This window comes from Sturnira hondurensis, unplaced genomic scaffold (genome assembly GCF_014824575.4).
Source record: "Sturnira hondurensis isolate 20B ecotype Veracruz unplaced genomic scaffold, ASM1482457v3 Scaffold0018525, whole genome shotgun sequence".
Classification (NCBI taxonomy): domain Eukaryota; kingdom Metazoa; phylum Chordata; class Mammalia; order Chiroptera; family Phyllostomidae; genus Sturnira; species Sturnira hondurensis.
Window position 1 is genome coordinate 12,567,829 of NW_028091156.1, and position 22,746 is coordinate 12,590,574.

Here is a 22,746-nt window from a genome sequence, read left to right on the forward strand (position 1 = left end):
TTTAATTTATTTCACCGACTTGTTCCACAGATAGGAAGTTTTTGAGCAAGGTCCTTTGTGGTTATGGCTTTTGCTTTGCTGAAACGTCATAGAACCAAACAGTGTTTGTGAAACCATAATTTTATTATTGCTATTTATGTAGAAACTACACCGATACTTACTGAAACAGGGAAATACCATGGACTATTTATTTCTACTGAAAAATGAGAAAACTAAGATGCCAAAGAAATAAAAAAGTTTGCATTAATAAATTAATTTAAAACTCAAAATAACCTTACTTTGATGCAAATACAGTTGACCTTTCAACAACATGGTTGGAACTGTGCGAGTCCATTTATTTGTGGATTTTTAAAAACAAATATGTGCGGGCCTGTGAACCAAACAACTGTGGTTTGATTTTCAGTCGGGGCACATACCTGGGTTGCGGGCCAGGTCCCCAGCAGGAGGCGCATGAGAGGCAACCACACATTGACATTTCCCTCTCTTTCTCCTTCCCTTCCCCTCCCTCTAAAAATAAATAAATAAAATATAAAAAAACCCCACCAAATGTGCAGTTGGTTCTCCATATGCCTGGGCTTTGCATCCACTGAGGCAACCAACTAGGGATGTGAAGGACCAACATACGAGTTGTTCTATGTCCTCTTTATATAAGGAACTTGCGATTCCATGGGTTTTGGTAGGAAGGGGTGCTGGACTAGTCTTCCTCAGATGCTGACGGAGGATTGTAGTTCAGTTTTGGGGGAGTCAAGTTCTATAGGGATTTGGAACGGTGCAGGGTGGGTACCCCAACCCCTGCGTTGTCCAAGGGTCAATTGTGGCTTTGATATCTTTAAAAAAATAAGAAAATATGGTGCATGCTTTAAACGATTGTTAAATTGTCAAGGTTTAAGGAGTCAGATCATGACTATTGGGCATAGGAAAAGATGGCCACAGTCTAACATTTAAGCAGTGATTGCAAATTTAGAAAAGCACCTTTATAGACATTATTTCCTTTTAGTCCTCAGTGTTCTCCTGTACCCACAGGGTACATTACTGTCTTTACTGTGGAAAGTGAATCAGAAACCTCAGTCTCAGACGCAGCCGAGGGTATGGATTGGGACACGTGGACTGGGGTTTCCTTCCCCCAACCCCTGTCTCCTCTCCTAGCCCAACCACGTAGATGTCATTCTGACTATTATCTGACAGTCCAGAGGAGGCTCCTCGCTGAAGAAACAGTTGGTGAAGTCACTCTCACCTTGGTAACCTCATCTCACCAACTCAGGGCTTTTCTCTCCAAACCACAGTCTGGCAGGCCACCTGAGGCAAGGGTTGGCCAAAGCCAAGAGAGGCCGAGGACCACGATGACAACATTGCAGTTAGTGGATGCCTTTACAGAGCCCCTGGGTCTGCCTCTTTGTTCATCTGCTCCCGGGGTTCTTGCCAAACTTCAACTACTAAACTTCCTCTCCCAGAAAGACCCTTCAAAAACAAAACCTTGTTATTTGTTATTCTTTCTGCCTCTGGGTATGAATTGATTTGAGACAGACTGGAGGGCACAGCCTCAGGCATCTTTGTTCCCGGTCTGGAAATAACACTCTCTGTCCCTCAAAGGGAGTGGAGAAAGCAAAGGCTGGAGGGGAAATGGAGCTATTGATTGAGTCCTTGCAGATTGAGTCCCTGCACTGTGAGACTTGCTACTATAGGGTTCAGAAGTTGAAGTATTTTTTTTCTTACTCCTGTTTATGGCGATCTGTGGGGAGGATTCAGAAGCTTTGTTTTGTTGGCAATACAATAAACTCTTCAAAGAAGAAAGGCCAACAATACGTTTCTGCTGCCTATTTGCATACGGATTTGGAAGTAAGAGATGTACACCACTATTAAGTTTTCAAAACAGTTTGCACAATTAATTAGGTTTTCTCTGAAAGGGAAGAGTTTCATTGTTTTAGATACTTCATAAGCAGAGTGTGAAGGGACTGTGAAAATTGCCTAATTCAGGTCTCCCTCCCCAGCCTCTGCCAGAATTTTCTCCCCTGTGCGACCTGTCTTAACTGGAAGGAGCTCACATCCTCAGGAGGTATTCCTGGTCAGACACCTCAAAGCATGATAAATGAGTTCCTTACATTTGTATATAATCTATTTTCTGGCTCTCTTTCCAGTGGTTCTCACTCATATTTCTAGATTTGCACAGAGTATGTCTAAACCTCATTTACAGAAGAACACGTCACCTACACGAAAACATAGTCATGGCCTCCCCAAGCCCTCCCTCTCTTTCCAGGATTAACGTCCCTATTTCTTTTTTTTTAATATTTTTCTTTATTTATCTTTTAGAGGGGAAGGGAAGGAGAGAAGTATCAATGTATGGTTGCCTCTTGTGAGTCCCCTGCTGGGAACTGGCCTGCAACCCAGCCATGTGCCCTGACTGGGAATTGAACTGCGATCGTGTGGTTCGCAGGCCTGCGCTCAGTCCACTGAGCTACACCAGCCAGGGCTAACGTCCCTGTTTCATTTAGCTCTGTCTCAAAAGATGTGGCTGGAAGATTCATCTTCCTGCTTGTCAGCCTTCTCTGGACAAACTCTTAACAGTCTGACACCTCACTTAACTCCAGTCTTGTGCTTCCCAGTTTCCATCCTTGTGCCTCATATTAGTACTTCTTAAAATGGCAGGGTGCTCTATAAATGTTGACAAATCAGTCCCATAAAAATGTGAGGCCTGGAGTGGAGGCTGGGGATGCAGTGGGTGGGAAGGAGGGTCAGCGTGAAAGTAACCCAAGAACAACTTGGGAAACGAGGCTGTGATCTCGGTCCGGTCCGTTGCTTCCTGGGAGTTCCCTGGGCCAACAAAACCACCTCCCCATCTGCAGAACTCCCTGAGTTTTACTGACGGTTCTCTGGTACACTGGTCCTTTTTGCTCTGTGCTTTACCATACATCTCTGTGTGGTGTGTGATGAGCTTATAACCACTTTATGACTCCTTCACTTCAGGGATCTGGATAGGAGCTGTACCGCTCATTTCGTGTCTTTGTAAAGCGTTGCTGGTCAGGCTTCCAGCTGGCTTCTGACATCCCCCCGGAGCTCTACCCATGAATCATTTATGTCTGTGTCTCTTGCTAGAAAGACTATGGATTAAGCAAAACTAAAAAGTAAATGCAGACTTAAATTAGCAAAAATAATCACTAGATCCCAGATCTAAAACTTAGTCTTACAATATGTAAAAGTCAGTAGGTAAGGGTAATAATAACAGCAGTGATCAGAATATTAATAACAACACCATAATAGTGAAACCGTCTTGTGTCTTAACCATACGGGAGGCATTTGTGCTAAGCACTTTGCACACACTGTATAGTTGAATCTTTAAACTATTGCAGATTTGGGGAAGTTAAGGAACACGCCAAGGCTAAGCTGCATGTGGTAGTGCCAGGATTTTAAACCCGGGTCTTCCTTGAAGCTTGTTCTCTCAAACACTTTGCTATAATGCAATATATTCAGTAGATGCTCAATCAAGTTTCATTAGCATTTTTTCACCCTCAAAATAAAGCTAAGAGGTTTTGTCATCTTAGTGATGACTTTCAGTTCAGTCAACAGATTCACAATGGGTGAGCGCAATGGGTGAGTGCCCAGGGTACTACCCCTCTCCTTAATTTAGGCTTTTTCCACTAATTTTAAATAGAGAGTATGTGAAGTTGGCAACAGATAATACTTAGGGTTTATCATGCCTCTTTAGTTACCTTTGTTTCTCTGCTGGAGAAAACAGTTTAAAAAATACAAGGAAAAATCTACTGAGAAAGAACACATTTAATATAGGAATCCCGAAATAGCCAAATGAGTCAAAGCTGAAATGACGAACCAATGGACACGATGTGCCCAGAGAAATAGAAACAGGCTTTCATTTTGCTTTGTCGTGTGGGGCACCCTAGGGCCAACCCCCCGGTTTCCCTTCTGCCTCTCAGGTCTAGGGCGTGTGACTTCAAGCTCTTCACACCAGAGGACAGAGCCCTGAGGCATGAGGGTTCACTTTCGTCAGACACGTGTCACCAAGTTTCCAGTGACTTTGTAACCCGTATTTTCTGGTGCACAGCTGTGAAATTTTAAAATGTCGTGTATCATTTGTATCTACCTCTCGTTCATCAGGAACACACAGGACACTGGGTCAGATGCTTTCCCAGACTTTCTTGAAGTTCCTAGACCTAAAGAGGGTCTCTTGTTTCTCTAATACCAAGGACAGCACCATGTTGTCCAGCAATTAAGGACTGGTGGGGACCAGCTTTCTGAGTGGTTATTGATGATTGTCAGCTCCTTTGTGCTCAGATAGAACCATATTAAAGGAAATACACGATGGGCTGGCATCGCCAAGCTCGGAGGAGAAGATTAACTCTTCATTGCGTTATCACAACTGTGGAGGCCCCTGTTGAGTGATGTGCACGGTGATGCTGAAGGAGACAGGTCTTCTGCCATTAGCGGCGGGCATCCCATACGTCTGAGCAGCTGCACCTGGGCTCTGAAGCCTTTGGACACTCACAGCCCCTTTTGTAACCGAGTGCACTTTGCACAGCTTCCCATCGTCATTGACAGAATTCTGTCTTTCTTCTCAAACACGCTCTTCTCTTTTTTTTCTAATGGTATAACCTTTGTATCCTGTCAAAGTAAATTTGGAAGTGATTCTGTGATTCCCTTGATAGCTGTTGATGACATGTGTAACTCACTAGTGGACCGTGGACGTGGAAGGTTTTAATGTAGATATGGGTCACACTCAAGCCCTGAAAATGTTAGGGAGTAAAAGACAGCCCCAAAGTTGGCCAGTGAGAAAGGACCCGGGCCTAATTTTCCTGGTAGTTAAGCATGTGCACCCTGACTTGGAGTTGGTCAGTGAATAGTGGTCTTTTTAGAAGCCTACACAGTTGGGGATACAGTGGACCTGTCATGCAGTACTTCTGCTTTACACGTGGGGAGATACAACTTCCTAGATGCTAAGTGATGAATCCAAGGTTGCCAGCTAGTTGCAAAGCCAAGGCTTTGAGCACAGCCACCTAACACGTAGCAAAAGATGTGAATATGAATAGGTTGCTATGAAAAACGAGGGTGGGCTCTTATATTTATTTTTAATGGCCTGTAAGTAAGTCCACTTTTAGACAAACACAGAGTTTACATTTTTTGTGGCAGTCCTGACTTCAAAAAAAATTTCAGAAGGGCCATCAATGCAATATTAAGTTGAATACATACACAAGTTGTCATCTTTTATATGAACATATCTCCAAATATATAATTCAAGTACAGTTTTTCAAGCTGTATGTTTTTCTTTCTGATTTGAAAAATATGGTCACTTTAGCTCCACAGTCTGTGCTATAATGTGATAACTGTACCCAAAGAAAGCTTTTTCTATCAAAAACCTGGATTATGAAAATAATTAGTCACAGGAAAAGTGATATTGAAGAGTTTCAGATCTCTACTACGCAGTTACTTTTCCCTGTCATAATTTCAGTCCTAAGAGCTGTAAAAACACCTGTAAATATATAGCCGTGAAACCTTGACTCATGTAAGCAAGTTTATCTGGGGTTACTTTGAACTGTCGCTCAAGAGCAATGTCCTTTCATGCTTCCCACCAATGGCACGGCCGATTTGTGCATTCTTGTCATGTTCAGCCCAGACTGACACAGCCTCTCAGGCAGATGTGCGTTGGGGATCTGGCTCGTGATCCTGCGCGCTCTGTCATTACCATAATGACTAACATAATGGAACACATGTCACAATTGCTGTCCATCTACTTGGTTTAATTTTGAAAACGGATGCTGTAGTGTTTGCTTCTTGCCTATTATGTATTATTTAATAAGGGACTCAACAACAAATATGTTTTTGCTCTTCAGGCTCTTTTGTCCATCTCCACCGTCCTTGTAATACAAATATACAAGAAGATCAATTCTTAGGGCATTTATTTCTGATGTTGCATGTCCTAGAATCCATTGCCTTTTTCCTCACACCCTAGGATGTCTGGCAGTCATATCCCTGGCCTGCTTTAAACAGAGGGTAAGGGACTTCCTGGTAGGTACTGTAAGGACCTAACTGTACCTACTGTTGTTTTTGCTTCCCTGGGAATTTCTAATTATTAACATTTAATGTATCTCTGTAAGCAATCTTATGTTTTTTAAAAATAAACCATATGGATAATTTAGATAAACTTCAAATATATGTTTTTGGAGACCATGATGGAACGGATACAGACGAATACACGCGGACTTTGACAGAGCTGCTGCAGGTGGATGTGGAGAAACGCTCCGAAGTGCAGAGAGGAGGCTGAAACCAACTGGAGCAGGCTGTGCATTTGGGAAACTGGTGTGCAAATGAGGAAGAACCAGAGATGCCTGGAAGGCAGACCGTGCTTTTTCTAATTCTTTCTGGGAGGTCCTGCGAAGAAGGCACACTCAAATGGCTTTTCTTGGCTTCTCACTGAGGAGCTGATGTAATAACATTCGCTGAGGGGTCTCTTCTTTCCCTCCAGCTTTTCCGACTGGCGGTGAAACTGAAGATGAGAGTCCTCTAGAACCCTCTGTCTGGGTACAGAAGATCTGTAAGGGGGAAACTGAGGTAGCTAGTAGCTCTTGGGGAAGCTGACCTTGGCTGGTGGAGGAGGCAAAGGAAGTACTTTGTTGTATCAGCATATCCTTGTTATCCTGTCCTGTAGGTGGTTAACAGTGTGACTTGTAGAATAGAGGGCACATGGAACACTAAAAAGAAAACAGGATTGGTTGTTTCAAGCCATCCTATTTTCCCGGACAAATGAGACAATTTATATGTTCCTGTGATGATTGACTTTTATATATTGTATATTCTCAGTCTGTGTGTGTGTGTGTGTGTGTGTGTCTCTCTCTCAATGCTTGTGCTAATTTAGGGGGGGAAAAGGGAATAGCTTGTGAGCAGGATGCTGTCCTACAACACAAGAGACACATGCGTAAAAAATATCAAATCTAAAATCTGTGCATGAGGCTCAGCGTCTGCAAAATAGTCTCTGTTTAAAGGTTGCCAGTGACCTAAATGTAAAGAGGTCCTCTTGGTACCTTCCTTTAGCAATGAAGTGCACGCTGGAAAGGATTCATTTGGAAGCAGATTCAAGTGTGTGCATCAAGTCTGGCAGCGGCCTGTGCCTGCGTGGAAGATGCCTTGATGTTGTCCAGGTCCTTTAATTTTCTCCTGTTTCCAGCTCTTGTAGAAACAACATAAAGGACCCCCTTTCCCAGGCCATGGTCATCGTTCAATTTTGTGTTTGCCGCTCTGTGCGAGTAGCTGTGGAGAGACGTACTGTGGACTTTAATCAGCAAAGCAGTACTTATTGTATGAATTCTTTTCCATTTCTGTCAGTGTTATTGGGACATAATTGACACAGAACACTACATAAGTTTAAGGTGTGCCACGTAAGGGTTGGGTACATTGTATACAATGCAACATGATCACGACCTTAAGTTTAGATAACATGCATCACCTCACCAAATTACACATTTTTCTTCCTTGCGATGAGAACGTTTAATATCTGCTTTCTTAGCAGCTTCAAATACAAACTGCACTAGTGTTAACCGGCATCATAGTGTATGTGACATCCCCAGAATTTATCTTATAATTAGAAGCCTGTTCCTTTTGACCGCCTGCACCCAATTCCCCAGAAACCTCTCGCACGTCTCCAGGAACCACCAATCCAGTCTCTGCTCCTATGAGTCTGTTTGTTCCAGATTCCACGTATAAGCGAGATCATGTAAGTGTTTACGAGTGTCTCTTTGCAAGTGATCCACTCCCCCTGATGCAGTCCCCTCGTGGTCCATTTATGTCATCACAGATGGCAGAGCTTTCTTCCTCACTGTGACCGAACGTTGTTTGAGGGCGCACGTGTGTGCACACACACACACACACACACACCCTCACCATCCATCCATCCATCCATCCATCCATCCATCTATCCATCTGCCGATAGACATGCAGGCTACCTTCATGTCCTGGGCACTGTCAACAGTGCCACAGTGAACACAGGGGTGCAGGCATCCCTTTGGGACAGTGATCCTGCTACCTGTAGACACACAGCCAAAAGTGGAACCACTGGACCACATGGCAGCTCCATCTCTGGTTCTCTGAGAACACTCCACAGTGGTCGCGTCAACCCACCTTTTCACCCGAAGTGCACAGACACCTGCACCCCTGAGTCCTCACCAGGACTGGCCACCTCACATCCGCCTGATGACATCCGTTCCGACAGATGTGAGGTAACATCTCACTGTGGCCCCGATCTACATCATCCCAATAACCAGCGATGCCAAGCCCCCTTCCATTCACCAGCTGGCCACCGGAATATCTTGTGGGCAAAATATGCCCAGTCAGTGTTGTATAGCTTCTGTGCAGGTAGCAGGTACGAGGATCCCCTGCTAGTTACAATAGCTGTGACCACTCACTAAGAATTAATTAGAAAGGGCCCCATTTCCCCCTCCCATCCACTGTCATCTTGGTGTGCTGGGTATGCTTATTGATGGTGTGTCATCACCATCAATAGCCTGATTGATAGGTTATTGATGGGACATTGGACATTAAAGTATATGATGTAGAACAATTTCAGACATGTTTACCAGTATTTTTCCCACATCAGAGGTACCTTGTTTATGAACTTGATGATCAGTTTTCAATTACTGTTTATTTAAAATGTAGCTGTAGCTTTAAAAGTGTAGCCATGGCTTTATAGTGGAATGTGATGTATTATAGGAGTAATAAAATTACTCTGTGACCACAGGAAATTATTAATTATGAATACAGGGATAAGATATATTTCATAAAGGGATTTTGAGCGGAACCTCAATAGGTCATGTTTTGATCTAGACATATTTGTTAGAAGAGGATTTAAGGCAGGGGAAAATAGCCTGAGAAAATGCATAGGTCCAGGGAAGGGTCATCGACCGTTGGTGGGCAACAGTGGGGGTGATGCCAGGAACTGAAGTCAGATGGCGAATGGTTGTAGTGACCATGGTAACAGAAGTTAGCCTCCATCCATCAGACAATGCTGGTCTCTTGAAGAGTTTCCAATTCGAAATGACTATGATTTGAGAGGATTTTCTGAAGCAGTCAAAGGGTGCACGTGTGAGAAGGCAGGAGGTTTAATGATGAGGCCCCCCTAAAATCCCCATGAGGGTCATGAGTGCATGACTTACAGTATTTGAAGAGAAAAATGGGAGAACGAGTATGGGTTCCAGAAGACGTCTAGAATCGATGCGTTCAAGAGGCAACTGGAGAATTAAGTTATAAGGAAAATAAAGTGTTCTGGTTTTCTGCTTCCATATTCATTCTTTTCCATCACAAATTGTGATGCATTGTGATCCATCCAAAGCAATGCATTCTTATGTTTAAAATATTAACAATAATAATCTACCTATTTTCAGTGAACAAGCTGGTGGTAAATAGCTAGAGAGTTAGTTTAAATTCAAAGCTCATTTATCCCTCTATTGAGCCATTACGCAGTGTGGATAACATCATTATTGGGCCATCATCGTCATCATCACCATCAAGATTCCGTTCGTCATCTAACAACATTGAAGGCTCTCTGTGCTAACCACTATGTAATCGTCATTTCACTTATTGCTCATGATAACCCTTTGAGGCTCTCTTATTATACCCATTTTACACCGAGATGTATGAGGCCTAGAGAGATTAAGAGCTTGCTTAAGGCTACAGGAGTAGTAAATGGAAGAGCTGGGCTTCGGGCTCAGGCAGCCTGGGCTTTTAATATTATACTGTTTGCCTGTGTGTCTTGGCTACAGGGGCCTATCAAGAATAGTTTAAGTTATGTTATTATGACCTCCTGGAATCTGCCCAAATTATTTTGGGCATGTTGTGATTGTTGTATTGGAATTTCGGTTCTGTTTCAGGATAGTTGCAAGTAATGAGACTCTAAGGGTATCAGGACCTTGGACAGCTCTCAGTCCTGGTCTCTACATAAGGTCAGGCATGAGCTTGCACGCTTGCGCGTGCTTTCTCTCTCTCTAATGATTGGTCTTCTCCCTGTACTGCCTAGTATGTGCATTGGCCATCCTTGAGTGAGTGAGGGCCCAGGTTTTGTTCTTATAGGTGGACCGAGGAGAGGGCATTGAACCTGATTCCCCAGCCCTGCCCCTTCAGCAAGGGTGGTGGAGGATGCAGGGTCTGACAGGTACCTTTTTGGTTTAGAGAAGGTAAATTATGTAATGCATGGCCACTTAAGGGAAAGAAATTATTATCAGTTGGTATTTAAAATCCGAAATTATCACAATATCAGTTGGTATTTAAAATGATCGCAAAATCAGTTGGTATTTCAAATATTGTGCTTCAGTCAATACCTGGTGTATTCATTGGCACTTAATATAGCCACAGAAACATCAAGAAATTTTATCACAGAATCAGATGCTTTACTTTTTAAATGAGTTTTATTTCTAAGTAAAATGTCAGAGTAGTTTGAGGTTTGTACAGTATTACATGAGGATAAATATGATATTTAAATGATTAAATTATCCCAAATCCCATGGCTTTGTTTGCTAATTTGATAAGATCCACATATATTTTCCTTGCTGTCAGAAGAATTTTGAAATTGTTTTATTTCCCAGCCCTACCAAATTGATTTCTATCTTTCAGAGTATTCTAAGACTGTAGCATAAAGATATAAAGTCTGTGCAGTGTTTGTGCTTTGGTGTTTATTTGTTCCTCCTTTGGGAATTCATGGGTTATAATATCTTTATCTTACATTTTATAGAATATTTTGCGAGAATGAAGGAAAACTATTGACAATATGTCCATATAGCCCTGATACTTAACTGCTCTATGATGTAATAGCCTAGCACCTTCAATAGTAATCATGTTGGGGTCACCATTTAATGCCGTGAAGGCCTTAATGTTTCTTTGTGGTTGGAACAGAAAGAATATCTGGGGGGTTGCTTAGCACCACAACTCAGTTCACCCATCAAGGGTGAGGCTTGCAGCTGAGGATGCAACGCAGGGTGGATGATAATCGTAAACTGCTGAACTTGGATTTATACAAGCAGGATATTCAAACACTGGAATTGCTTTTATTATCATTTTTTTATGCAAAAAATAAATGGCAGGTTAACCACTCTCTGTGTGCATAAAACAACTTCTGATACTACTTATAGGGTGAATAGAGAGTCAACCGTTATCTTACAACATCTGAAACTATCACATGATGGTACTGGATATGTGTGATTATGTGGAGAAATGAAATAATCCTCAAATGTCTTCTGAGTAATTATTTTCGAAGATCCTGTCACTCACTTATCATTCTTTAGTTGTATACCTACTATGTGGTAACTACTGTGTGAGGCTTTCAAATGAGTAACGCGTGGTAGAGGTCGCCAGAGAGAGAGAGAGAGAGAAAAACCAGAAGAACGAGAGTGTGGAGGACAAACATGTTACCCTCTGGTGGCAGCAAGATGGGCAGGCTCCATCGTGGAGGGTTTTGAATGAGTTGGGCTTAGACAGGTGGAATGGGAGGAAGGTCAGCCCAGTTGCAACAGCAGTGAAATCACAGAAGTGGGAGAGTGCCCCGAATGCTCAGAGAGCAACACGCAGGCTCATGGGGATGGAGGGTAGAGCTTGGGAGGCACACGTGGCTCCTCCGTGAATGAGGCAAATTGGAGCCAGTTCCAGAGGCTGGGACTTTATTCCACCAACAAGGAGAGAGAGCTGTACACTTTCCATTGGGGACACGTTTTTGAGCTATGTTTTAAGATGTCTCATCTGGCTCCGATGTGTGGATTATACTAGAAAAGACTATTTAGGTTTAGGGTATTAGTTCTAGGCACACTTTATTCTTTAAGATCGGTGGTAAATGTCTGATATATGTGGTAATTCTGAGAAATGAAGCAACCACAGCCTCCTATATTCATGTTGTTGTGTATCCATTCCAGTATTCTTTGGTTTGAGGTAACAATTTTAGGAAGAAAAGTTGGGAAGGGTTGAAGTTGAAGTGATTAAAACTGACTTGGGATTCTGAAGCAGAACATCAATTTTTCATGCCTTGGGAAAGTGAATCTGACGTGCCTCCAGCTTCATGCCTTGGAGGGGCGCAGTGGTGGGTGGAGTGCGTGGCTGTGGCGAGAGTGACTGAGCCCAGATTCATCTGGGGGCTCGGAACTGCTCGGAAGTGGAAAGCCGTGGGCACGAAAGGGCTCTTCGTGCTCACCAGGCTTTTGATGCAGAGACCAGTTCGTTCCTTTGGGAGACAGGAAGGGCAGTGATGTCCAGAATCGAGAGTGAAAAAGGTGACTGTTATTCAGCAACGATTTGATCCCAAAGAATTTTTCCCTGTGGTGGTACAGTTTAAGGAGAAATTTATTATCCTTCCCTTCTCCCCAATATTAGACCTAGGGATTGGATTTTGGAAATAATAAGTTGATGCCAGGTTTAAATGTCTATGAAATCTGCATAAAATTTCTTTTTCCAGATCTCGATCTCCTGCAATGAAGTCTCCCCATCCTCCACTGTGAGCTGGTGCTAACTAGTAATCATGGGCTTTGGTTTCCTCTCTCTGTGAAAGTGATGTAACATTGGGTGTTTACCTTGATTATGCTACTCGGGTAGTTGTCTAGCCCAGTCTCTGTTTTCCTTGGTGTTGTAGACACAGGTAGACATTGATGGAAGAAAGAAAGCTTGCCCCCACAGCATACCCCTCCCCCCCAACTGGGGGCCGGTGTCTCCGTACCACACTCATGACCCTCTACTCTGTTTGTGCATTCACGCGCATCTCCTTTGGTCTCTAAGTTTATTGAGAGGAGAGAACTATCTCTCTATTCTAGGTTCCAGCACCTAACACAGAACCTGGAACTTACTAGGCCATCAGTGAATGTTTATCTATTAAGTACTATTAATAAATTAATGGACTGAGTTTATGTAAATAACCGTGACCCTTTTTAAAATGTCAAAGACACCTCCTTGATTTAACAACTCCAGTGAAAGAGCCAATCACTGACGTGAGAGAAAGAACAAAGGTCAACTCTTTGTCTAAATTATGGAAATGTCAGAGTTGTTTGTCGCCGCGTTCACCTCTTTGCCCAGTAAGTGTTGGAGTCACTTGGGAGTGACACCCTCTTTAGTTATTACAGTGTGACAAGTGCTTACTGTGAAGGCAGAGGACTTTGTCCCCCAAATGGACATTCCTGTTGCACTGGGGAGCCCCACGAGTCTTCCTGGGGAAGATGATGCTAAGTTTTGAAGGGAGCTAGGCATTGGTTCCTTGAAGAACATAAGGAAGGATTCTTACGATACCAGGACGGGCACCTACAGGGGCACAGAGTTGGAGTCAGCATGATGCCTCCATGGAGTACAGAAATTAAATTATGAAATATTTTTGAAGATGCTCAATCAGTGAAAGGACATACAATGATTTTTGTCTCTTTTCATTTATCTTAATGAAACATAACACTTTCTTTTCCCAACCCAGTCGTAATAGAGGATCATTATGGGCTCCTTGGCAACATAGACAAAATCAAACAAAACACCACTTACAATCTCTCCATTTAGAAATACTACCGACATTAATATTTTGGTGTATTTTCTTATAGATTTTTAAAATACCAGCATTTAACAGATATCATGAATAGTCATATTTTGATGTCTTCTTATATGTTTTTTCTATTATGTGAGTATCTCATATCTACATTTTATGGGTGTAGAACATAAAACAAATCCAAATCAAATAGCAAAAGTAATAAATCATTGTTAAACAGCTTTTTAAAGGAATTTTAAATATTTTACTTATCTCTTTATCTCTTTATATTGCTGTTCTATTACAGCTGTCCCAGTTTCCCCCCAGTTGCTCTCCCTGGCCCCACGCAACCCCCACTCCCACGGTCAATCCCCACCCTGTTGTCCATGTCCATGGGACATTTATACCTTCCCCTTGACTGGACCCTTGCCCGTCTTCCCCGCCTTATCCCACCCCCCCCACCCCCCGTCATTGTCAGTCTGTTCCTCTTTTCCATGCCTTAGGTTCTGTTTTGCTAGTTTGTTTGTTGTGTTCATTAGGTTCCTCTTATTTTAGAAAGGGAGAAGAAAATTCATTTTCAATAAATTTCCGGTTTATTGAAAACCTACTAGAGTTTTAAAAAATATTTTATTTATTTATCTTTAGAGGGGAAGGGAAGGAGAGAGGGAAACATCAATGTATGGTTGCCTCTCGTGCGTCCCCTGCTGGGAGTTGGCTGGCAACCCAGGCATGTGACCTGACTGGGAATCGAACCGTGATCTTCTGGTTTGCAGGCCCGCGCTTAATCCACTGAGCTATACCAGCCAGGTTGAAAACCTATTAGATTTTTCATGTCGAGTATGGTCAGTCAACTAAGTTAAAGTTGCCGGAGGGATTCAGACTACGATCTCTAGAAGATAAAAATGCCTACGGTTGCTGTCATGTCCACATAAGTTTCTTGTTGCAGCTCTGGCCGTTCACTTCATCATTTTAACAGTCTGATGAATCATTCAGAAAAAAATCACAGATGACCCAAATGCCCTTCCTTTGATCATCTGTTTCTGTGTTTGTGTTAAAAAGTCAAATGCCATGCATTGTTAAAGGGTTAAGCCTATGCAGTCTTTTATAAATCAGGCAGATAATTGAATAACCAAATACTTATTGCTTTATTGTCATTTAAAAATAATACACATTTTGATTATCTTTGTTTTAAAACAACACTCCCATACTGAAAGTCCTCATGCTAGAAACACATAAATGTTGGCAAATGAAAGTAAAACGACTTTGAAATGCCATCAAATAAAAGATCTGACTTTTTAAGGTAGAGAGCTCTTTGAGTCAGCCATGCGATAACATCCCAACCTAGTCCTAGTTTATACTTAAATGGGAAAGGTTATAGATGTGTTTAATTTGATCACGATTTCATTGTCAAAACTGAGATACTGCCATTTGGGTGTGGCATTTGGATTCCAATATTGACTTCATAATTGTAACATATTGTCTGTATGTGTGTATACATCTTTATTTGCCCTTTTCTATCAGAATTATCACTCTTTGGTTATAGACTCTTAGTGGCAGGACATATGTCTGTAATACATAGGCAAATGTATTATACAAGGAATAAACACCATGCTCAGGCTGCCAGTTGAGAAGGAGAATGGGTTCGTGTATCCTGAAGGCAGGAGATGTTTTTTATCTGTGGAATACACAGAAAAGGATTTAGTTTACGTCCCGAAGCCGAGGCCTTGAAAGGAAACCTCAGAAGAACTGGGATGGCGTCCGAATCAATGTTGACTGCCAAATACTGTCTGGCAAAGGCTATGATGATATTATTGTCCTTGTAAGTTGCACTCGGAACCTAAAAATATATCCAACAACCGCAGCGAGATGCAAAAGTCTGCAATCTTGGTGATCCAAGAAGGTACAATGATAATGTCAACAACTAAGACATTCATTCCACGGTACTTTATAGAGGGTGCATACTTTGGTGTGCGGCTAGCCAGTGGCAGTCTGTCCCCGACAAACCCATCATTGGAATCTGGGTAGCTGGGAGTGTGTGGCCCTTGGAGTGGTGAGTTCTCAGGGTCCAGGGTCTGATTCAGCTGAAGGGTTGATGGCAGCTTCCCTCAGGCACACCGAGAGACACAGAAAGCAGGTCTTCCCCCCACATCCGGCTCTGGGTCATGCTAACAAGTTGCATCCTGGAGACCAAGCCACAGTGGTGTTCTGGAGCCGACTTGGGTCATTTCACAACTGACGATTGTTAAATTCTCAGAAAACTGCTGTGTTGGTTGTCGAACACAGCCATTATTAGGTATTAAATAATATAAGCTTACAATTCAATAGTTTATATTCAAAGTAGGTAATAAATACTCAAAACACACTGTTTTGTAGTTATTTTTCTTCATTTCGTTTTTATCTTGACCCTTACGATTATTTATGTCTTGCAAATAAACCCATGTCTTCCCAACTCTGGGCTCCATATCGTACATCGGAAGCTTGAAATCAGTCATGTTGGAATTCTGCAAACTGTACAAATCAGTTTTTGCTTCAGTGTTTTATTAACTCTAGACTGCTGTTCCTATTCTCTTGCCCCCAGGAGGGCAGGTACCTTTGTCTGAATTATTCATGGGTGTATCCCCAGTGCCTAGAATGGCGCACAGTAGGTACTCACAGAATAGTTTTTGAATAAATTAAGATCAAGACGGAAAATTTGTTGAGTGATTAAAGAATGAAAGGAAAATCTCCCCATAGTCAGTAATCTAGGGATCCTAATGCCCTAATCAAATGTTCTTTGTGAGGCTTAGAGTTAATAATATAAGAAAAGTCCTGGTTGTGGTGAAGTTCACCACCGAAGCGTTTAATTTTTTGAAATATCCAGTGTTCATCTATTTGCTGGTGAGAAGAGAGTCTCTGAGCAGTGCCCAGTTTGCTGCCGCCGCGTATCTGCTCCTGACAACTGTCAGGGCAAGGAGAGACAGCTGGCCTTCTCCTAGGTATTCTGGGGTTTTATATTCCATTTTGGGGGCACATCTCATGAAAATTCTGCTCTAGTACTCATTTGAAGTCACACATGTGTTTCAACAGAACTGACATATTAGGGAGCAATCTTATATATGGTGCAAATTTCACATTTATTTGTGCACGAGTTCACCCCTAAAGGCATGCAGAGCACTGTGCTGAGCTGAACTGAGCCACACACAAATACCCAGGATGCACACTTCCCAGCCTTCACCGTCTCCCTCACGGCACAGGCCTGTGTCACGAACCACACCCATCTCCATCCCTTGTTAATGACTCTCCAGTTTCAAAAACCCTTTCTCCACCACTTCCCAGTAACTCCAACTTGTAGCCCACACCATGTCCACCTCCATTAGCCAACAGCAGATTTTTTAAAAGATGGAAATCATGTATTTCTTTTTTAAAAAAATATTGTATTTGTTTATCTTTAGAGAGGAAGGGAAGGAGAGAGGGAGAGAAATATCAATGTCTGGTTGCCTCTCGTGAGTCCCCTGCTGGGAACTGGCCTGCAACCCAGGCATGTGCCCTGACTGGGAATCGAACCACGATCGTGTGGTTCACAGGCCCGCACTCAATCCACTGAGCTACACCAGCCAGGGCAAGATCATGTATTTCTTAAGAAATGGACATGGGGAAAACTTCTGTTCTTGTTTTTGTTAGGTTTGTATCTTTGTTTCTCCTGTTGTACAGATGAAGTTCTTGAGTGTTGTGTCGTTCACTATGTCTTTTCCCCATCAATTCTGTGATTCTTGCTGCCCAATTTTACCTAGTGCATAATTTTTAGAAATACCTAAATTACATTATAGCAGAACGAGCTGTGTTTTCCAAAGGGACCAGCAAAGTATCTAGTATAAATAGTACCTTACCATGGTCTTACGCTTTGCAACCTGTAATTTACATTTTTATCTCCTTTAAAAATGCTTTATAACGATTCCTCAAGAAAGATAAGCAAACGTGGAGGATCAATACCTAAAAGAAGGTTAAGAACCTGGAAGTACCTTGTTAGGGATCAACAACCAGTCCGCGTCAGCACCTCAGTCACACGCAAGCCTGTGCTTCCCAGGCTGATTCTTGTGCCCCACCCCCCCACCTGCAAGGACTGATACGGGAGGGTGCCGGCTCATTCCTCTGATCACTGCCTTGCTACAGTGCATGCTGTATTTCTCTGTGGGAAAATTATTTCTGACAGCCAAACGAGCACCGTTAATTAGGCAGTCAATTTAAAGAAGCCACAGAAATATCTTAGATGAAGGATATTTAAATTGCAGGTTTAACAACAGATTGAATAGGAAAGAGGACAATTTTGAGTTGGGCAAGGGAAGCATTTAAAGGCTAAGGGAGGGGGAATCACTTGTCAGTTGCTCCTGAGAGCTGTTTTCCATGGGCAGTCATTGGATCCCTGGGAATTTTGTGATGCATTGATTTTGTTCTGGGTTTGGGTAACCTTGACTGTAGTGGTAAAAAAAAAAAAAAAAAAGGATGCATTCTTGGCTTCCTGTGTCGTGTGGCTCTCTCTTTCAAGTTACACACACACACACACACACACACAGCTTCTTCATCCAGGTCTTAACTTACCCTGTTTCCAAAGACAAATATACTTAATGGAAAATGGTTAACGTGATTGGATTATAAGATGGCTTTGCCACCAGGAGCCAATTTCTCAAGTTCTCGACTTTTTTCCTAAAGGGAAGAATGATCTCAAGTGTTGGTTTCTTGTTCTGATTAAAACCCAAGTCACTCCTCTGTTTGAAAATTATCTACCTTTTAGACACCAGGACGAAGACAGCATGTTGCCTGGCGTGGCTTTATTAGCTCAGTGGCATTACTCACAGGTCAACATTAATGCCACTTTCGGGCTGACACATCTCTTATGTTGCTTTGGAACGGGAACGTATTTTTGTGCGTAACATCCATCAACCATTGTGTTAGCACCCCGCTCGCCGGAGTTCTTAAGGATACTTCTGCCGATATGGCAAATGGATTCTTTTAAGTTCCTGTGAATCTGAGCTGTTAAACGGAGGCAACCGTGGTGATCGTGAATCTGTGCTGTTTAAATCCCCACGTTCTGTGCGCTGTTGTAATAGGAGGTTAATTCGAACGCTTGCATTTTGCTTTGCCACCTGCGCCAGAAAACAGAATGTCACAATATGTGTCCTCTTCCTGAATTTCCGCAGAACCATCCCTCCTTGATAGGGACAGGCTCTGTGAAGCATAATATTGTGACCGTGCTCCTCAGGTCTTTGGTGTTATACTGACTCGACTACGGGTCACATTCTAGTAAGGTTTTAAAGGGTGAGTTTATTGTCTGAGTCATCTGTGGCCCGTGGGGAATGTCAGGCGCCTACGATTTTAATGCCAGAGGCCATGGTACTTAAATAATTTCTCTTGCTCACAGATATTTCTTTGCTCTAGCCAATGGTATGACTAGGGTTGATGGAATGATTTCCATTCCATGAGGGCTCCTTGGGTGGTTTACTCTTGTTCTTTTCTATCCAGTGCCTGCACGCCCTGAGTGATACAGGAGAGGCTGCAGAGAGATAAGCAAACGAAGTCAAACGCACACTGTCTGCGCCCAGTGTCTGTCCACGTGCTCACTCGCCCATTAATGCCACGCCGACATCGGTGGCGACTGGCCTCGGTTTCGAGAGGCCAGTGGAGGCTAAGAGGACCAAGGAGGCCTGACCTCATACGAACCAACCTGTGCAACTTAAATAATTCCAAATCAGCATTAGCTAGCTTTCCCTTAATAAATCGTTCTTTCTTCCCCTTGCTGGAATGGACTGTTTTCTCCTGTGTGCGTTGGGCTCAGAGGACCCGCACACAGTGGACTCACTGTGAGTGTCTGTGGTGTGAGTGTCTGTGGTGTCTGTGGTCTGTGGAGAGCATATTGTATAAAGCAGCACAGAGTCACGACCAGATCTGCCAGGTCAGGGATACTTGCGTCCAGGCCGTGTTAAAGAGTACTTCCTTAGCAGGTGTATAGCCCGAGCCCTCAGAAGTACTCACACATCTGCTCTGGGTCTCCTGGGAAATAGACCAGCCGGTAGAGGCAATTGACTCTGTCCCTCTGTCGGGCTTGCTTCCGTCGTCGCACAGGGCAGATGTCTGCTTCATTCACCTTAGTGTTAAAAAAAAAAAGCTGCTTTGCCCACCCCCATTTTCCTTAGCAATTGGCAAGTTAGACAAAACTGAAATATCAGAATATAGCTGAGGTTTAAGCTGATATTTTGATGGTTCTATTTTATTTATATTTTTAAAGATTTTATTTATTTTTAGAGGAGAAGGGAGGGAGAAAGAGAGGGTGAGAACCATCAACATGTGCTTGCCTCTTGCATGCCCCCTACTGGAGATCTGGCCCGAAACCCAGGCATGTGCCCTGACTGGGAATCAAACCTGCGACCCTTTGTTTCGAAGGTCAGCACTCAATCCACTGAGCCACACCAGCCAGGACTGATGGTTCTATTTTAAATACCGAAATGGAATTGCAGCTACTTTTGCCCTCAGGAGACTGTGAGCGGTTGGACCGGGGAGGCCAGGCTGGCCTTGCTTCTTCATTCTGGTCACTCCGCCCTGGGCTGCAGGCTAAAGAAAGCACCCGGCACCTCCGCACCCTTTCTCTGCATCTCCCTGGCAACTGCAGACACACTGTTTCTGTTGGCAGCATTGTCTGAAACAGACCTTGAAAAAGAATCAAATTCACTGTGTTCTAAGTTCTCCCTAATTTCCCTCGGGTAAGAATGTATGAAATCCATAGTTGGCATGAAGTGGAAGGCTGAGTATAAACACACAGCTGAAGAGCTCATTGATCACGTTTCCTTACTGCTTCCTGTATCTGCATCTACCCCGAGGCCCAGGGCAAGCGTGACTTCCACCCAGGATGCCCACTGCAGGCCCTGGAGCTTTAAATCAGCCCATCTTCTGGAAGGACATCCGGTTCATTCAGTAGCTCATTCAAGAATATTGACCAGGCACTGGTGACTGTCAGACAGTGCAGGTCCTGGGAGACAGGGCAGAGACACAAACCAACTAAGGATTCTGCCTCTGAGGAATTTCTGTTCCAGCATAGAGACATTCATGTCTTGACATAACTCTTGATAGGGTCCAGCAAAGGGCCCGCCGTGGAATGGCTGATAAATGACTCATTCTTCATCCGTTCGTATCGTCCCCTTTTTCTAGAGTTTATTTCCCAAAGGACACCTACGTCTTGTAGTTGGTTTGAATGAATAACTAAAGCCCTTTTAACAGTTTGTTGAGATCTATTGGTGAGTTAATAGAAATATATTTGAAAGGCCTCTTCTCTGCCTTTGCTCAGTAGGACTATCAAGATGATGGATGCACTCAGAATAGGCTGATGCTTATTTTTAGACAATGTGCATTTGTTATTTATCTCCCTTGGCAGTTGGTTACGCAGAATTTCCATTAGAATCTTCTTTGGTGTGGCATTATTAATAGGTCAATGAATTTAATAAGTTTTCCTTTTACCACTTTTAAATTCATTAGGATGGAGTAGAGAGAGTGCACTTTTAGGGTCCATTCCTAGTATTTTGGTTGTTCTCAAGATCCTGTCTAAATGACTTATTCAGTAAATTGCAGATAGAGATTGGATAGCAACAAGAACATTTGCTATGGTCACATTGATAACAAAGCTGAAAAAAATACTGTCTAAACCACGAGAAACACAATAGAATCTTTCAATAAAAACCTATTCAAGCAGAACACCGCACTCAACAGGTGAGCAAATACTGGTTTTCCTGCGAAGGGCTTTGATTTCATTTTTCTGGCCTTTCTCCTTTTAAAGCATTTCATTATTACCTTGTTGTTAATGTGCTTTAAAAGGGTATGTGGGATGACCAGTCACTCTTCTGCTGGTTAACCTCTTCTGTTCCAAACTAGGTGTCTAGGTGTGTGTGGGGCAGAGAGAGGGAGGGAAGGAGGCAGAGAGAGAAAGAGAGAGAGAGAATCATGTTTTATTATAGTTACTTGGAAAATATGTTCATTGATCTTCTCATTTTTCTGTTCTGAATTTCATGCTCCAAGACCCATAAATCATGTTCAACCTTATTTACACAGGTTAGTCACCTCTTTCCATGTTTCTTGGTTTATAAAAAACAGTGGACAGAGTGACGTGTGTCAGCAGACCTTTGAAGCCCGTCCACTTATAAGACTATGTCATCCTTTTTGTAAGTGCCTCAGGGAAAATGTTGACCCCAGGTTCACTGCACGCACCGTCCAACGTCCGAACGTGCTCACTTGTGCCGGCGGCCCTGTCTCAGTCTGTGAGAGCAGGTGGATGGCTGGGCTGGAGCCGTATCTAGAAGCCCAAGACTGAAAATAACACAGCTGAGCATGAGTTTTACAGTAATGCTTGTTTCTCCCATTACATGTTTATTTAAAAAAATAAGCAAAAACTAGTCAGTGGGGTTAGAAATGCTGGAAAAAAACGTATAGTGTATGTTTGTAAATTATTTCATTGTAACTTGGAGAAAAAAACCTTCCTGTGAAAACAGTTAAAAACTCATAGCCCTGTCTAGTGTAGCTCAGTGGATTGAGCACAGGCCTGTGAAGCAAAGAGTCACCGGTTCAATTCCCAGTCAGGGCACATGCCAGGGTTGCAGGCCAGATCCCCAGTAGGGGACACATGAGTGGCAACCACACATTGATGTTTCTCTCCCACTCTTTCTCCTTCCCTTCCCCTCTCTCTAAAAAAATAAATAAATAAATAAAATATTTTAAAAAAACTTGTAAAAGAGTCAACTGGAGGAAACATGAAATGTCTTCAGAGAGATCAGGCAATTTTATCGCTTATAAACAGAAGGTTTGGAAATTTTAAAACCTTTATCTAATATAATAGGTGAGGCTTATTGTAAAATTTGCCTGTTAGATAATGGAACAACTCTTTTTGACAGATCAAGAGCATTACAACAGACTATAATTACTACAATTAGTCATTGTGTTTTAATTCATGACATTCCTAATTGTAGATAATAACAAAGTGTGCAGTTGAGGAGGTAAATCTTTGACACTGCATTCCCAAGACCTCACCCAACCTCGCATATTTGCAAATAGATGGTTTTCTTAGACTTCACTTCTTTATTGTGAGGCTGCCACACTTTCTTCAATGTTCTCTACCATCTTTCAAAAGTAAATAACTGTATTGTTATGCTAACTGCACATTTCATGGTAAGTACACAGCCCAGAGCTTTGTTAAGATAGGAAACCTGGATGGTCAGTTATCCTCACACACCTCGCTCCCAGCCCTACCTCACCATCCTGCTGAC

The 22,746-nt window shown here is 42.8% G+C and overlaps 1 protein-coding gene across 4 annotated transcripts in view; it reads left to right on the plus strand.

Annotated features, from left to right (window-relative positions):
- RGS7 (regulator of G protein signaling 7) overlaps positions 1–22,746 on the plus strand; it is a 314,036-nt gene that overhangs the window by 17,266 nt on the left and 274,024 nt on the right. The window lies entirely within an intron of this gene.